A 12,546-nucleotide genomic window follows, 5' to 3' on the forward strand; every position below is an offset into this window, starting at 1 on the left:
TCACTACCTCTTCTCTGTTTACCAAATCATTTTCCCTAACCCTCTCACTTTGCACACCACCTCGACCAAAACACCCTATATCTGCCACTCTATCATCAAACACATTCAACAAACCTTCAAAATACTCACTCCATCTCCTTCTCACATCACCACTACTTGTTATCACCTCCCCATTTGCGCCCTTCACTGAAGTTCCCATTTGCTCCCTTGTCTTACGCACTTTATTTACCTCCTTCCAGAACATCTTTTTATTCTCTCTAAAATTTAATGACACTCTCTCACCCCAACTCTCATTTGCCCTTTTTTTCACCTCTTGCACCTTTCTCTTGACCTCCTGTCTCTTTCTTTTATACATCTCCCACTCAATTGCATTTTTTTCCCTGCAAAAATCGTCCAAATGCCTCTCTCTTCTCTTTCACTAATACTCTTACTTCTTCATCCCACCACTCACTACCCTTTCTAATCAACCCACCTCCCACTCTTCTCATGCCACAAGCATCTTTTGCGCAATCCATCACTGATTCCCTAAATACATCCCATTCCTCCCCCACTCCCCTTGCTTCCATTGTTCTCACCTTTTTCCATTCTGTACTCAGTCTCTCCTGGTACTTCCTCACACAGGTCTCCTTCTCAAGCTCACTTACTCTCGCCACCCTCTTCACCCCAACATTCACTCTTCTTTTCTGAAAACCCATACAAATCTTCACCTTAGCCTCCACAAGATAATGATCAGACATCCCTTGGGATAGGGGGGAAAGAATACTTCCCACACAGGGAGTGCTCATCCTCCACGAAGGCTCATATTGGGGTGTCTAAATGAGATAGGTAGTATGTTTGAGTAAAGGAGCCTGGATATCTTGGCTCTGAGTGAAACGAAGCTCAAGGGTAAAGGGGAAGAGTAGTTTGGGAATATTTTGGGAGTAAAGTCAGGAGTTGGTGAGAGGATAAGAGAAAGGAAGAGACTAGCATTACTCCCTGAAACAGGAGTGCTGGGAGCATGTGATTGAGTGTAAGAAAGTAAACTCTTGATTGATATGGGTAAAACAAAAAGTGGATGGCGAGATATGGGTGATTATTAGTGCCTATGCACCTGGCCATGAGAAGAAAGATCATGAGAGGCAAGTGTTTTGGGAGTAGCTGAATGAATGTTGGTAGTTTTGATGCACGAGGGGTTATAGTGACGGGTTATTTGAATGGAAAGGTGAGTAATTTGGCTGTTGAGGGAATAAATGGTGTACATGGGGTCTTTTGTGTTGTAAATAGGAATGGCGACGAGCTCGTAGGCTTGTGTGTTGAAAAAGGACTGGTGATTAGAAATACCTGGTTTAAAAAGAAATATACTTAGGTATACGTATGTAAGTAACAGAGATGGCCAGAGGGCGTTATTGGATTGTGTTAATTAATAGGCACGTGAAAGAGAGACTTTTGGATATCAATGAGCTGAGTTGTACAACTGGAGGAATGTCTGATCATCATCCTGTGGAGGCGAAGGCGAAGATTTGTAGAGGTTTTTAGATAAGAGGAGAGAGTGTTGGGGTGAAGAGAGTGGTGAGAGTAGATGCGCTTGAAAAGGAGACTTGTGTGAGGAAATACCAGGAGAGACTGAGTGCAGAATGGAAATTGATGAGAGCAAAGGACGTAAGGGGAGTGGGGGAGAAATGGGAGGTATTTAGGGAAGCAGTGATGGCTTGCGCAAAAGATGCTTATGACATGAGAACCATGTTAGGTCGGTAGATTGGGATGAGTAGTGAGTAGAGGGATGAAGAAGTAAGATTATTAGCGAAAGTGAAGAGACAGGCATTTGGACGATTTTTCAAGGAAATAGTGCGAATGACTGGAATATGTAAAAAGCAAAGAGGCAAGAGGTTAGGAGAAAAATGTAAAAGGTGAAAAAGAGGGCAAATGAGAGTTGGGGTGAGAGAAGATCATTAATATTCAGGGAAAACGAAAAGATTTTTATAAGGAGGTAAATAAAGTGCGTAAGACAAGAGACCAAATGGGAACATCGGCGAAAGGGAATACTGGGGAGGTGATAACAAGTAGTGGAGATGTGAGAAGGAGATGGAGTGAGTATTTTGAAGGTTTGTTGAATATCTTAGATCATAGAGTGGCAGATATAGGGTGTTTTGGTCGAGGTGGTGTGTGAAGTGAGAGAGGTTAGGGAGAATGATTTGGTAAAAAGAGAAGAGGTGGTAAAAGCTTTGCGGAAGATATAATCCGGCAAGGCAGCGGGTTTGGACGGTATTGCAGTGGAATTCATTAAAAAAGTGGGTGACTGTGTTGTTGCCTGGTTGGCAAGGATATTTAATGTATGTATGACTCATGGTGAGGTGCCTGAGGATTGGCGGAATGCATGCATAGTGTCATTGTGTAAAAGCAGAGGGGATAAAGGTGAGTGCTCAAATTACAGAGGTATAAGTTTCTTGAGAATTCCTAGGAAATCATATGGGAGGGTATTGACTGAGAGGGTGAAAGCAGGTACAGAGCAGCAGGTGAATGCAAGAGTTTTGGAGAGAGGGGCAAGCATGCAGTTTGTTGTGGATAAGAGGACTTGGGAAGTGAGTCAGTTGTTATTAGCTGATGATACAACGCTGGTGGCTGATTCGGGTGAGAAACTCCAGAAGCTGGTGGCTGAGTTTGGTAAAGTGTGTGAAAGAAGAAAGCTGGGAGTAAATGTGAATAAGAGAAGGATATTAGGTACAATAGGGTTGAGGGGCAAGTCAATTGGTAGGTAGGTTTGAATAGAGAAAACCTGGAGGAAGTGAGGGTTTTTAGATAACTGGGAGTGGATTTGGCAACGGATAGAACCATGGACGCAGAAGTGAGTCACGAGGTGGAGGAGGGGACGAAAGTTCTGGGAGCGTTGAAAAATGTCTGGAAGGCGAGAACATTATCTCGGAAAGCAAAATTGGATATTTTTGAAGGAATAGTGGCTCCAACAATGTTGTATGTTTGCAAGGCGTGGTATATAGATAGAGTTGTGCGGAGGAGGGTGGAAGTGTTGGGAACGAGATGTTTGAGGAAAATATGTGATGTGAGGTGGTTTGATCGAGTAGGCAATGAAAGGTTAACAGAGATGTGTGGTAATAAAAAGAGTGTGGTTGAGAGAGGAGAAGAGGGTGTTTTGATATGGTTTGGTCACATGGAGAGAATGAGTGAGGAAAGATTTACAAAGAGGATATATGTGTCTAAGGTAGAGGAAACGAGAAGTGGGAGACCAAATTGGAGGTGGAAAGTTGGAGTGAAAAAGATTTTGAGTGATCGGGGCTTGAACATGCAGGAGGGTGAAAGGCGTGCAAGGAATAGAGTGAATTGGAACGATGTGGTATACCGGGGTCGAAGTGCTGTCAGTGGATTTAATCAGGGCATGTGAAGAGTCTAGGGTAAACCATGGAAAGTTTTGTGGGGCCTGATGTGGAAAGGAAGCTTTGGTTTGGTGCATTATACACGACAGCTAGAGACTGACTGTGAACGAATGTGGCCTTTGTTGTCTTTTCCTACAGCTACCTCGCACGCATGCGGGGGAGGGGGTTCTCATTCCATGTGTGGCGGGGTGACGACAGCAATGAATAAAGGCAGTAAGTATGAATTATGTACATGTGTATATATATGTTTATGTCTATGTATGTATATATATGTATACGTTGAAATTTATATGTATATACATGTGCATGTGTGGACATTTATGGATATACATGTGTGTGTGGGTGGGTTGGTCAGCTCTTCGTCTGTTTCCTTGCGTTACCTTGCTAACGCGGGAGACAGCGAAAAAGTGTGATGAAATAGATAAGAATAAATAAATAAGTATATCTACTTATTATACTTTGTCGCTCTTTCCCACGTTAGAGAGATAGCGCAAGGAAATAGACAAAAGAATGGCCCAACCAACCCATACGCACATGTATTTACATAAACATCCACAGACGCACATATACATAGTAACGTATACATATATATCCACACACACAGTCATATATATATTATTATATATTTTTTATTATACTTTGTCGCTGTCTCCCGCGTTTGCGAGGTAGCGCAAGGAAACAGACGAAAGAAATGGCCCAACCCCCCCAATACACATGTATATACATACGTCCACACACGCAAATATACATACCTACACAGCTTTCCATGGTTTACCCCAGACGCTTCACATGCCTTGATTCAATCCACTGACAGCACGTCAACCCCGGTATACCACATCGCTCCAATTCACTCTATTCCTTGCACTCCTTTCACCCTCCTGCATGTTCAGGCCCCGATCACACAAAATCTTTTTCACTCCATCTTTCCACCTCCAATTTGGTCTCCCACTTCTCCTCGTTCCCTCCACCTCCGACACATATATCCTCTTGGTCAATCTTTCTCACTCATTCTCTCCATCTGCCCAAACCACTTTCAAAACACCCTCTCTGCTCTCTCAACCACGCTCTTTTTATTCCACACATCTCTCTTACCCTTACGTTACTCACTCGATCAAACCACCTCACACCACACATTGTCCTCAAACATCTCATTTCCAGCACATCCATCCTCCTGCGCACAACTCTATCCATAGCCCACGCCTCGCAACCATACAACATTGTTGGAACCACTATTCCTTCAAACATACCCATTTTTGCTTTCCGAGATAATGTTCTCGACTTCCACACATTCTTCAAGGCCCCCAGAATTTTCGCCCCCTCCCCCACCCTATGATCCATTTCCGCTTCCATGGTTCCATCCGCTGCCAGATCCACTCCCAGATATCTAAAACACTTCACTTACTCCAGTTTTTCTCCGTTCAAACCCACCTCCCAATTGACTTGACCCTCAACCCTACTGTACCTAATAACCTTGCTCTTATTCACATTTACTCTTAACTTTCTTCTTCCACACACTTTACCAAACTCAGTCACCAGCTTCTGCAGTTTCTCACATGAATCAGCCACCAGCGCTGTATCATCAGCGAACAACAACTGACTCACTTCCCAAGCTCTCTCATCCCCAACAGACTTCATACTTGCCCCTCTTTCCAAAACTCTTGCATTTACCTCCCTAACAGCCCCATCCATAAACAAATTAAACAACCATGGAGACATCACACAGCCCTGCCGCAAACCTACGTTCACTGAGAACCAATCACTTTCCTCTCTTCCTACACGTACACATGCTTTACATCCTCGATAAAAACTTTTCACTGCTTCTAACAACTTGCCTCCCACACCATATATTCTTAATACCTTCCACAGAGCATCTCTATCATCTCTATCATATGCCTTCTCCAGATCCATAAATGCTACATACAAATCCATATATATATATATATATATATATATATATATATATATATATATATATATATATATAAGTTAAGAGTAAATGTGAATAAGAGCAAGGTTATTAGGTACAGTAGGGTTGAGGGTCAAGTCAATTGGGAGGTGAGTTTGAATGGAGAAAAACTGGAGGAAGTGAAGTGTTTCAGATATCTGGGAGTGGATCTGGCAGCGGATGGAACCATGGAAGCGGAAGTGGATCATAGGGTGGGGGAGGGGGCGAAAATTCTGGGAGCCTTGAAGAATGTGTGGAAGTCGAGAACATTATCTCGGAAAGCAAAAATGGGTATGTTTGAAGGAATAGTGGTTCCAACAATGTTGTATGGTTGCGAGGCGTGGGCTATGGATAGAGTTGTGCGCAGGAGGATGGATGTGCTGGAAATGAGATGGTTGAGGACAATGTGTGGTGTGAGGTGGTTTGATCGAGTAAATAACGTAAGGGTAAGAGAGATGTGTGGAAATAAAAAGAGCGTGGTTGAGAGAGCAGAAGAGGGTGTTTTGAAATGGTTTGGGCACATGGAGAGAATGAGTGAGGAAAGATTGACCAAGAGGATATATGTGTCGGAGGTGGAGGGAACGAGGAGAAGAGGGAGACCAAATTGGAGGTGGAAAGATGGAGTGAAAAAGATTTTGTGTGATCGGGGCCTGAACATGCAGGAGGGTGAAAGGAGGGCAAGGAATAGAGTGAATTGGATCGATGTGGTATACCGGGGTTGACGTGCTGTCAGTGGATTGAATCAAGGCATGTGAAGCGTCTGGGGTAAACCATGGAAAGCTGTGTAGGTATGTATATTTGCGTGTGTGGACGTATGTATATACATGTGTATGGGGGTGGGTTGGGCCATTTCTTTCGTCTGTTTCCTTGCGCTACCTCGCAAACGCGGGAGACAGCGACAAAGCAAAAAAAAAAAAGAAAAAAAATATATATATATATATATATATATATATATATATATATATATATATATATATATATATATATATATATATATTTTTTATTTATTTATTATACTTATATTTATCATACTTATATATATATATATATATATATATATATATATATATATATATATATATATATATATATATATATATGTATATATATATATATATATATATATATATATATATATATATATATATATATATAAAACCATCATTCACATGAAATTACAAACCCTTTCACCAAACATATGTGCGAGGTAGCGCTAGGAAAAGACAACAAAGGCCGCATTCGTTCACACTCAGTCTGTAGCTGTCATGCATAATGCACCGAAACCACAGCTACCTTTCGACATCAAGAACCAACAAAACTTTCCATGGTTTACCCCACACGCTTTGCATGCACTGGTTCAATCCACTGACAGCACGTCGACCCCGGTATACCACATCGTTCCAATTCACTCTATTCCTTCACGCCTGTCACCCTACTGCATGTTCAGGTCCCGATCACAGAAAACCTTTTTCACTCCATCTCTCAACCTGCAATTTGGTTTCCCACTTCTCCTCGTTCCCTCTACCTTTGACACATATATCCTCTTTGCAAATCTTTCCTCACTCATTCTCTCCATGTGACCAAACCATTTCAAAACACCTTCTGCTCTCTCAACCTCCGCACAAAACTATCTATATATCACGTCTCGCAACCATATAATATTGTTGGAATCTCTATTCCTTCAAACATACCCAATTTTGCTTTCCAAGGTAACGTTCTCGACTTCCACAAATTTTTCAACGCTCCCAGAACTTTCACCCCCTCCTTCACTCTATGATTCACTTCCGCTTCCATGGTTCCATCCAATGCCAAATCCACTCCCAGATATCTAAAACACTTCACTTCCTTCAGTTTTTCTCCATTCAAACTTACCTCCCAGTTGACTTGTCCCTCAACCATACTGTACCTAATAACCTTGCTCTCATTCATCTTTACTCTCAGCTTCTTCTTTCACACACTTTACCAAACTCAGTCACCAGCTTCTGCAGTTTCTCACCCGAATCAGCCAACAGCGATGTATCATCAGCGAACAACTAGCTCACTTCCCAGGCTCTTTCATCCACAAAAGACTGCATACTTGCCCCTCTTTCCAAAACTCTTGCATTAAACTCCCTAACAGCCCCATCCATAAACAAATCAAACAGCCATGGAGACATGTGTCACGCACCCCTGTCGCAAACCATCATTCACTGAGAAGCAATCACTTTCCTCTCTCCCTACAAGTACACCTGCCTCACATCCTCGATAAAAACCTTTCACTGCTTCTAACATCTTGCATCCCACACAATATATTGTTAGTACCTTCCACAGAGCACATCTATCAACTCTCTCACATGCCTTCCCCAGATCCATAAATGCGACATACAGATCCATTCGCTTTTCTGAGCATTTCTCACATATGTTCTTCAAAGCAAGTACCTGATCCACACATCCTCTACCACTCTGAAACCACTCTGCTCTTCCCTAATCTGATGCTCTGTACATGCCTTCACCCTCTCAATCAATACCCTCCCATCTAATCTCCTCGGAATACTCAACACACTTATACCTCTGTAATTTGAGCACTCACTTTTATCCCCTTTGCTTTTGTACAATGGCACTATACATACATTTCGCCAATCCTCAGGCACCTCACCATGAGTCATACATACATTAAATAGCCTTACCAACCAGTCAAATATAGAGTCACCCCCTTTTTTAAAACATTCGACTGCAATACCATCCAAAACCGCTGTCTTGCCGGCTTTCATCTTTCGCAAAGCCTTTACTACCTCTTCTCTGTTTACCAAATTATTCCCCTAACCCTCTCACTTTACACACCACCTCGACCAAAACACCCTATATCTGCTACTCTATCATTAATCAAATTCAACAAACCTTCAAAATACTCACTCCATTTCCTTCTCATATCACCACTACTTGTTATCACCTCCCCATTAGCCTCCTTCACTGATGTCCCCACTTGCTCCCTTGTCTTACGCAATTTATATGCCTCCTTCCAAAATATCTTTTTATTCTCCCTAAAATTTAATGATACTCTCTCACCCCAACTCTCATTTGCCCTCTTTTTCACCTCTTGCACCTTTCTCTTGACCTCCTGCATCTTTCTTTTATACATTTCCCAGTCATTTGCATTATTTCCCTGCAAAAATCATCCAAATGCCTCTCTCTTCTCTTTCACTAATAATCTTACTTTTTCATCCCACCACTCACTACCCTTTCTAATCTGCTCACTTCCCACGCTTCTCATGCCACAAGCATCTTTTGCGTAAGCCATCACTGCTTCCCTAAATACATCCCATTCCTAACCCCACTCCCCTTACGTCCTTTGTTCTCACCTTGCTCCATTCTGCACTCAGTCTCTCCTAGTACTTCCTCACAAAAGTCTCCTTCCTAAGCTCACTTACTCTCACCACTCTCTTCACCCAAAGATTCTTCTTTTCTGAATACCTCTACATATCTTCACCTTCGCTTCCACAAGATAATGATCAGGCATCCCTCCAGTTGCATCTCTCAGCACATTAACATCCAAAAGTCCATTTACAACACTGAACACCCCATATGCACCATATATTCCCTCAACTGCCACATTACTCACCTTTGCATTCAAATCACCCATCACTATAACCCTGTCTCGTGCATCAAAACTACTAACACGCTCACTCAGCTGCTCCTAAGACATTTGCCTCTCATGATCTCTCTCTCATGCCCAGGCGTATATGCCCAGGTTCGTATGCACCAACAATCACCCATCTCTCTCCATCGACTTTCAGTTTTACCCTTATCAATCTAGAGTTTACTTTCTTACACTCTATCACATACTCCCACCACTCCTGTTTCAGAAGTAGTGCCACTTCTTCCCTTGCTCTTGTCCTCTCACTAACCCCTAACTTTACTCCCGAGATATTCCCAACCCACTCTTTCCTTTTACCCATGAGCTTCGTTTCACTCAAGAGCCAAAACATCCAGGTTCCTTTCCTCAAACATACTACCTATCTCTCCTTTTTTCTCATCTTGGTTACATCCACGCACATTTAGACACCCCAATCTGAGCCTCCGAGGAAGATGAGCACTTCCCGCGTGACTCCTTCTTCTGTTTCCCCTTTTAGAAAGTTGAAATACAAGGAGGGGAGGGTTTCCAGCCCCACGCTCCGGTTCCCTTTAGTCGATTTATACGACACGTTAGGGATGTGTGGGAAGTATTCTGTCTCCCCTATCTCCTGGGATATATATATATATATATATATATATATATATATATATATATATATATATATATATATATATATATATATATATATATATATATATATATATATTGCTCAGCACCAAATGAAGGTTTGAATGTACAGAATTTCAAATATTTTGTATAGTTTAGCGTCATAAGTTACTTCATCCCAGGTAGTTATCTCTCCATCATGCTGAGTCTTGAGTTCTAGAACAGCAGCGACCCCTTAACCTATATTTCTGCTGCCTAGTTTTTGAAAAAGACTAACGACAGTTGAAGATTATCATGATTCACTTGAAGACCCTTCCTTTTTCTGTTAATTTTTTATAGGTTATATCCTGCCACACCTAAATAGTGTCAACAAGATTGTTTGAGTCCAGATCCCCAACTCTCCATCTACTAGATGATAAAAATGTAACTTGTACAGACTACTGTTAAACAACTTTTGTTATCCATATATACCTAAACTTCATGAAATTAATCCGTCAAGTGATCCATGCACCAGTCAAACAGATTCACTTTCCATACAGCAAAATCATTTGCTCCAGAAGCGTGAGCACGAAAGGGACGACATGATTGTTAACATAAAGGTAAGGTGTAGTATCTAATTGTGGCATGCCAACAAGTATTGAGATTAAATCTGAACAATAAATTATGGAAACGTGTCTTGGATTTGCAACCTAAATTAGTTTTGCACCCAAACAACGTAACATCTGAAATGCCCTCACTGACCGATTTAGCCAAAGAAATGCCATGTATCAATGCTTATGATAGCAGGTACTTGACGATCAGTAGTGGGACATTCCATGGCACCTTTTTCTAAGCAAAAAGAAATTCTGTGTAATGTTTAGGATTTCTTCAAATATGTCCTAACATGATGTGTGGAAGTCGAAAACATTATCATGGACAGCAAAAATGGGTATGTTTGAAGGAATAGTGCTTCCAACAATGTTATATGGTTGCGAGGCATGGGCTATAGATAGAGTTGTGCGGAGGAGGGTGGATGTGCTGGAAATGAGATGTTGAGGACTATATGTGGTGTGAGGTGGTTTGATCGAGTAAGTAATGATAGGGTAAGAGAGATGTGTGGTAGTAAAAAGAGTGTGGTTGAGAGAGCTGAAGAGGGTGTTTGGAAATGGTTTGGTCACATGGAGAGAATGAGTGAGGAAAGATTGACACAGAGGATATATGTGTCAGAGGTGGAGGGAACGAGGAGAAATGGGAGACCAAATTGGAGGTGGAAAGATGGAGTGAAAAAGATTGTGAGTGATCGGGGCCTGAACATGCAGGAGGGTGAAAGGCGTGCAAGGAATAGAGTGAATTGGAACCGGGGTCGACGTGCTGTCAATAGATTGAACCAGGGCATATGAAGCGTCTGGGGTAAACCATGAAAAGTTTTGTGGGGCCTGGATGTGGAAAGGGAGCTGTGGTTTCGATGCATTATACATGACAGCTAGAGACTGAGTGTGAACGAGTGTGGCCTTTGTTGTCTTTTCCTAGCGCTACCTCGCGCGCATCCGGGGGGAGTGAATAAGGGCAGACAGTGTGAGTTACGTATATGTGTATATATGTATATGTCTGTGTGTATATATATATATATATATATATATATATGTATACGTTGAGATGTATAGGTATGTATATGTGCGTGTGTGGACGTGTACATGGGTGAGCTGGGCCATTCTTTCGTCTGTTTCCTTGCGCTACCTCGCTAACGCGGGAGACAGTGACAAAGTATAATAAATAAAAATGTTCTGACAATTGAAGATGGCGTATGTAATCTTAAGAATGAATGTTTAGGAAAATTTGCCTCAGAAGTCTTATCCCTTCCTGCATTCAATGGTGATGCAGAGCTTCCTTTGTCCAAATGAGATTTAATCAAAAGAAAGGAAAAAAAAAGCTCTAAAATAGAAACCGTAAGATCACTTGAGTGAATATGCCTTGAAAAGAAGCAACAATTACTATTTTGAAGCAAACAAATTATTTTGTACTTAAAGAAGTAACTATAGAGCAAGAAATATCGTTCAGATTCGTTTCTGTGTATACGTATCGTATATACGTGTTGTGTCGTAGTCCCAATTTATTAAGATTTGTGCTTCCATGTTTGCTTTTCGTTTCTTTTTTCAAATATCTTATTTCATGTATTTGTAGATTATGTTTTTTTCTTTTTTTGCATATTCGTTGTATTGATGTTCATGTATTTTGGTGCATATTTGATATTTTGAAATGTATTTTGTGTATAAAATCCTTATTAAAACGCTTTTTACTTTCAAGTTACTTTCGTAAACACAACGATGAAAATGTAAATTATGACAAGTTCAAGAAGTAAGATTTATTGATATTATCAACAATGATGAAATAGCTTACCACCGCAAAGAATGAAGTGACGTAAGAATCCATAAAGAAGAATCCATTTTCTTTGATTTTACGATACCTTTTAAATTTCAAGTACAAAAAAAAGCAGAATATGACGTCAGATTTACAACGGAACTTTCGCCAGCCCTGGACGTGCACGGGATAACAATGGAATGGAACGAATTATACAAGGTCGATGTGGTGTCGGTGGATTGAACCAATTATGACCAACACGTTCGCTCTTTTAGGATAAATATCCCTATACACGGTAATAACCGCAGGAATCTGTTGCATCTGATCAGTAAAACTGGCAGTTATTTTCCCTTGGAAATAGTTAGCAATTCAGTAACAACTAGTAATTCACTAACAATCAGTTGGATGGTTTTGACCTCACTGGTCTAATGCAGTATGTTGTCTGCAACTAGCGACCGAAGCCAAAATAAACAATGCGTCTTCTACAAATATGGTATGGAAAAGACTGGAATCTGGAAGGGTGTAAACAGAAGGAAGGACGAGATATGCATAACTTTTGTCAGTCAGGTTCACAGAAACGATGGAAGTCACATTTGACATATTCATTACCTGTATATGATATGTAACTTACGGTGGTCGTTTGTTGTGTGTTAATCGCTGACGAATCACTAAAACTACCA

The sequence above is a fragment of the Panulirus ornatus genome, chromosome 71, assembly GCF_036320965.1.
Source record: "Panulirus ornatus isolate Po-2019 chromosome 71, ASM3632096v1, whole genome shotgun sequence".
NCBI classification, from domain to species: domain Eukaryota; kingdom Metazoa; phylum Arthropoda; class Malacostraca; order Decapoda; family Palinuridae; genus Panulirus; species Panulirus ornatus.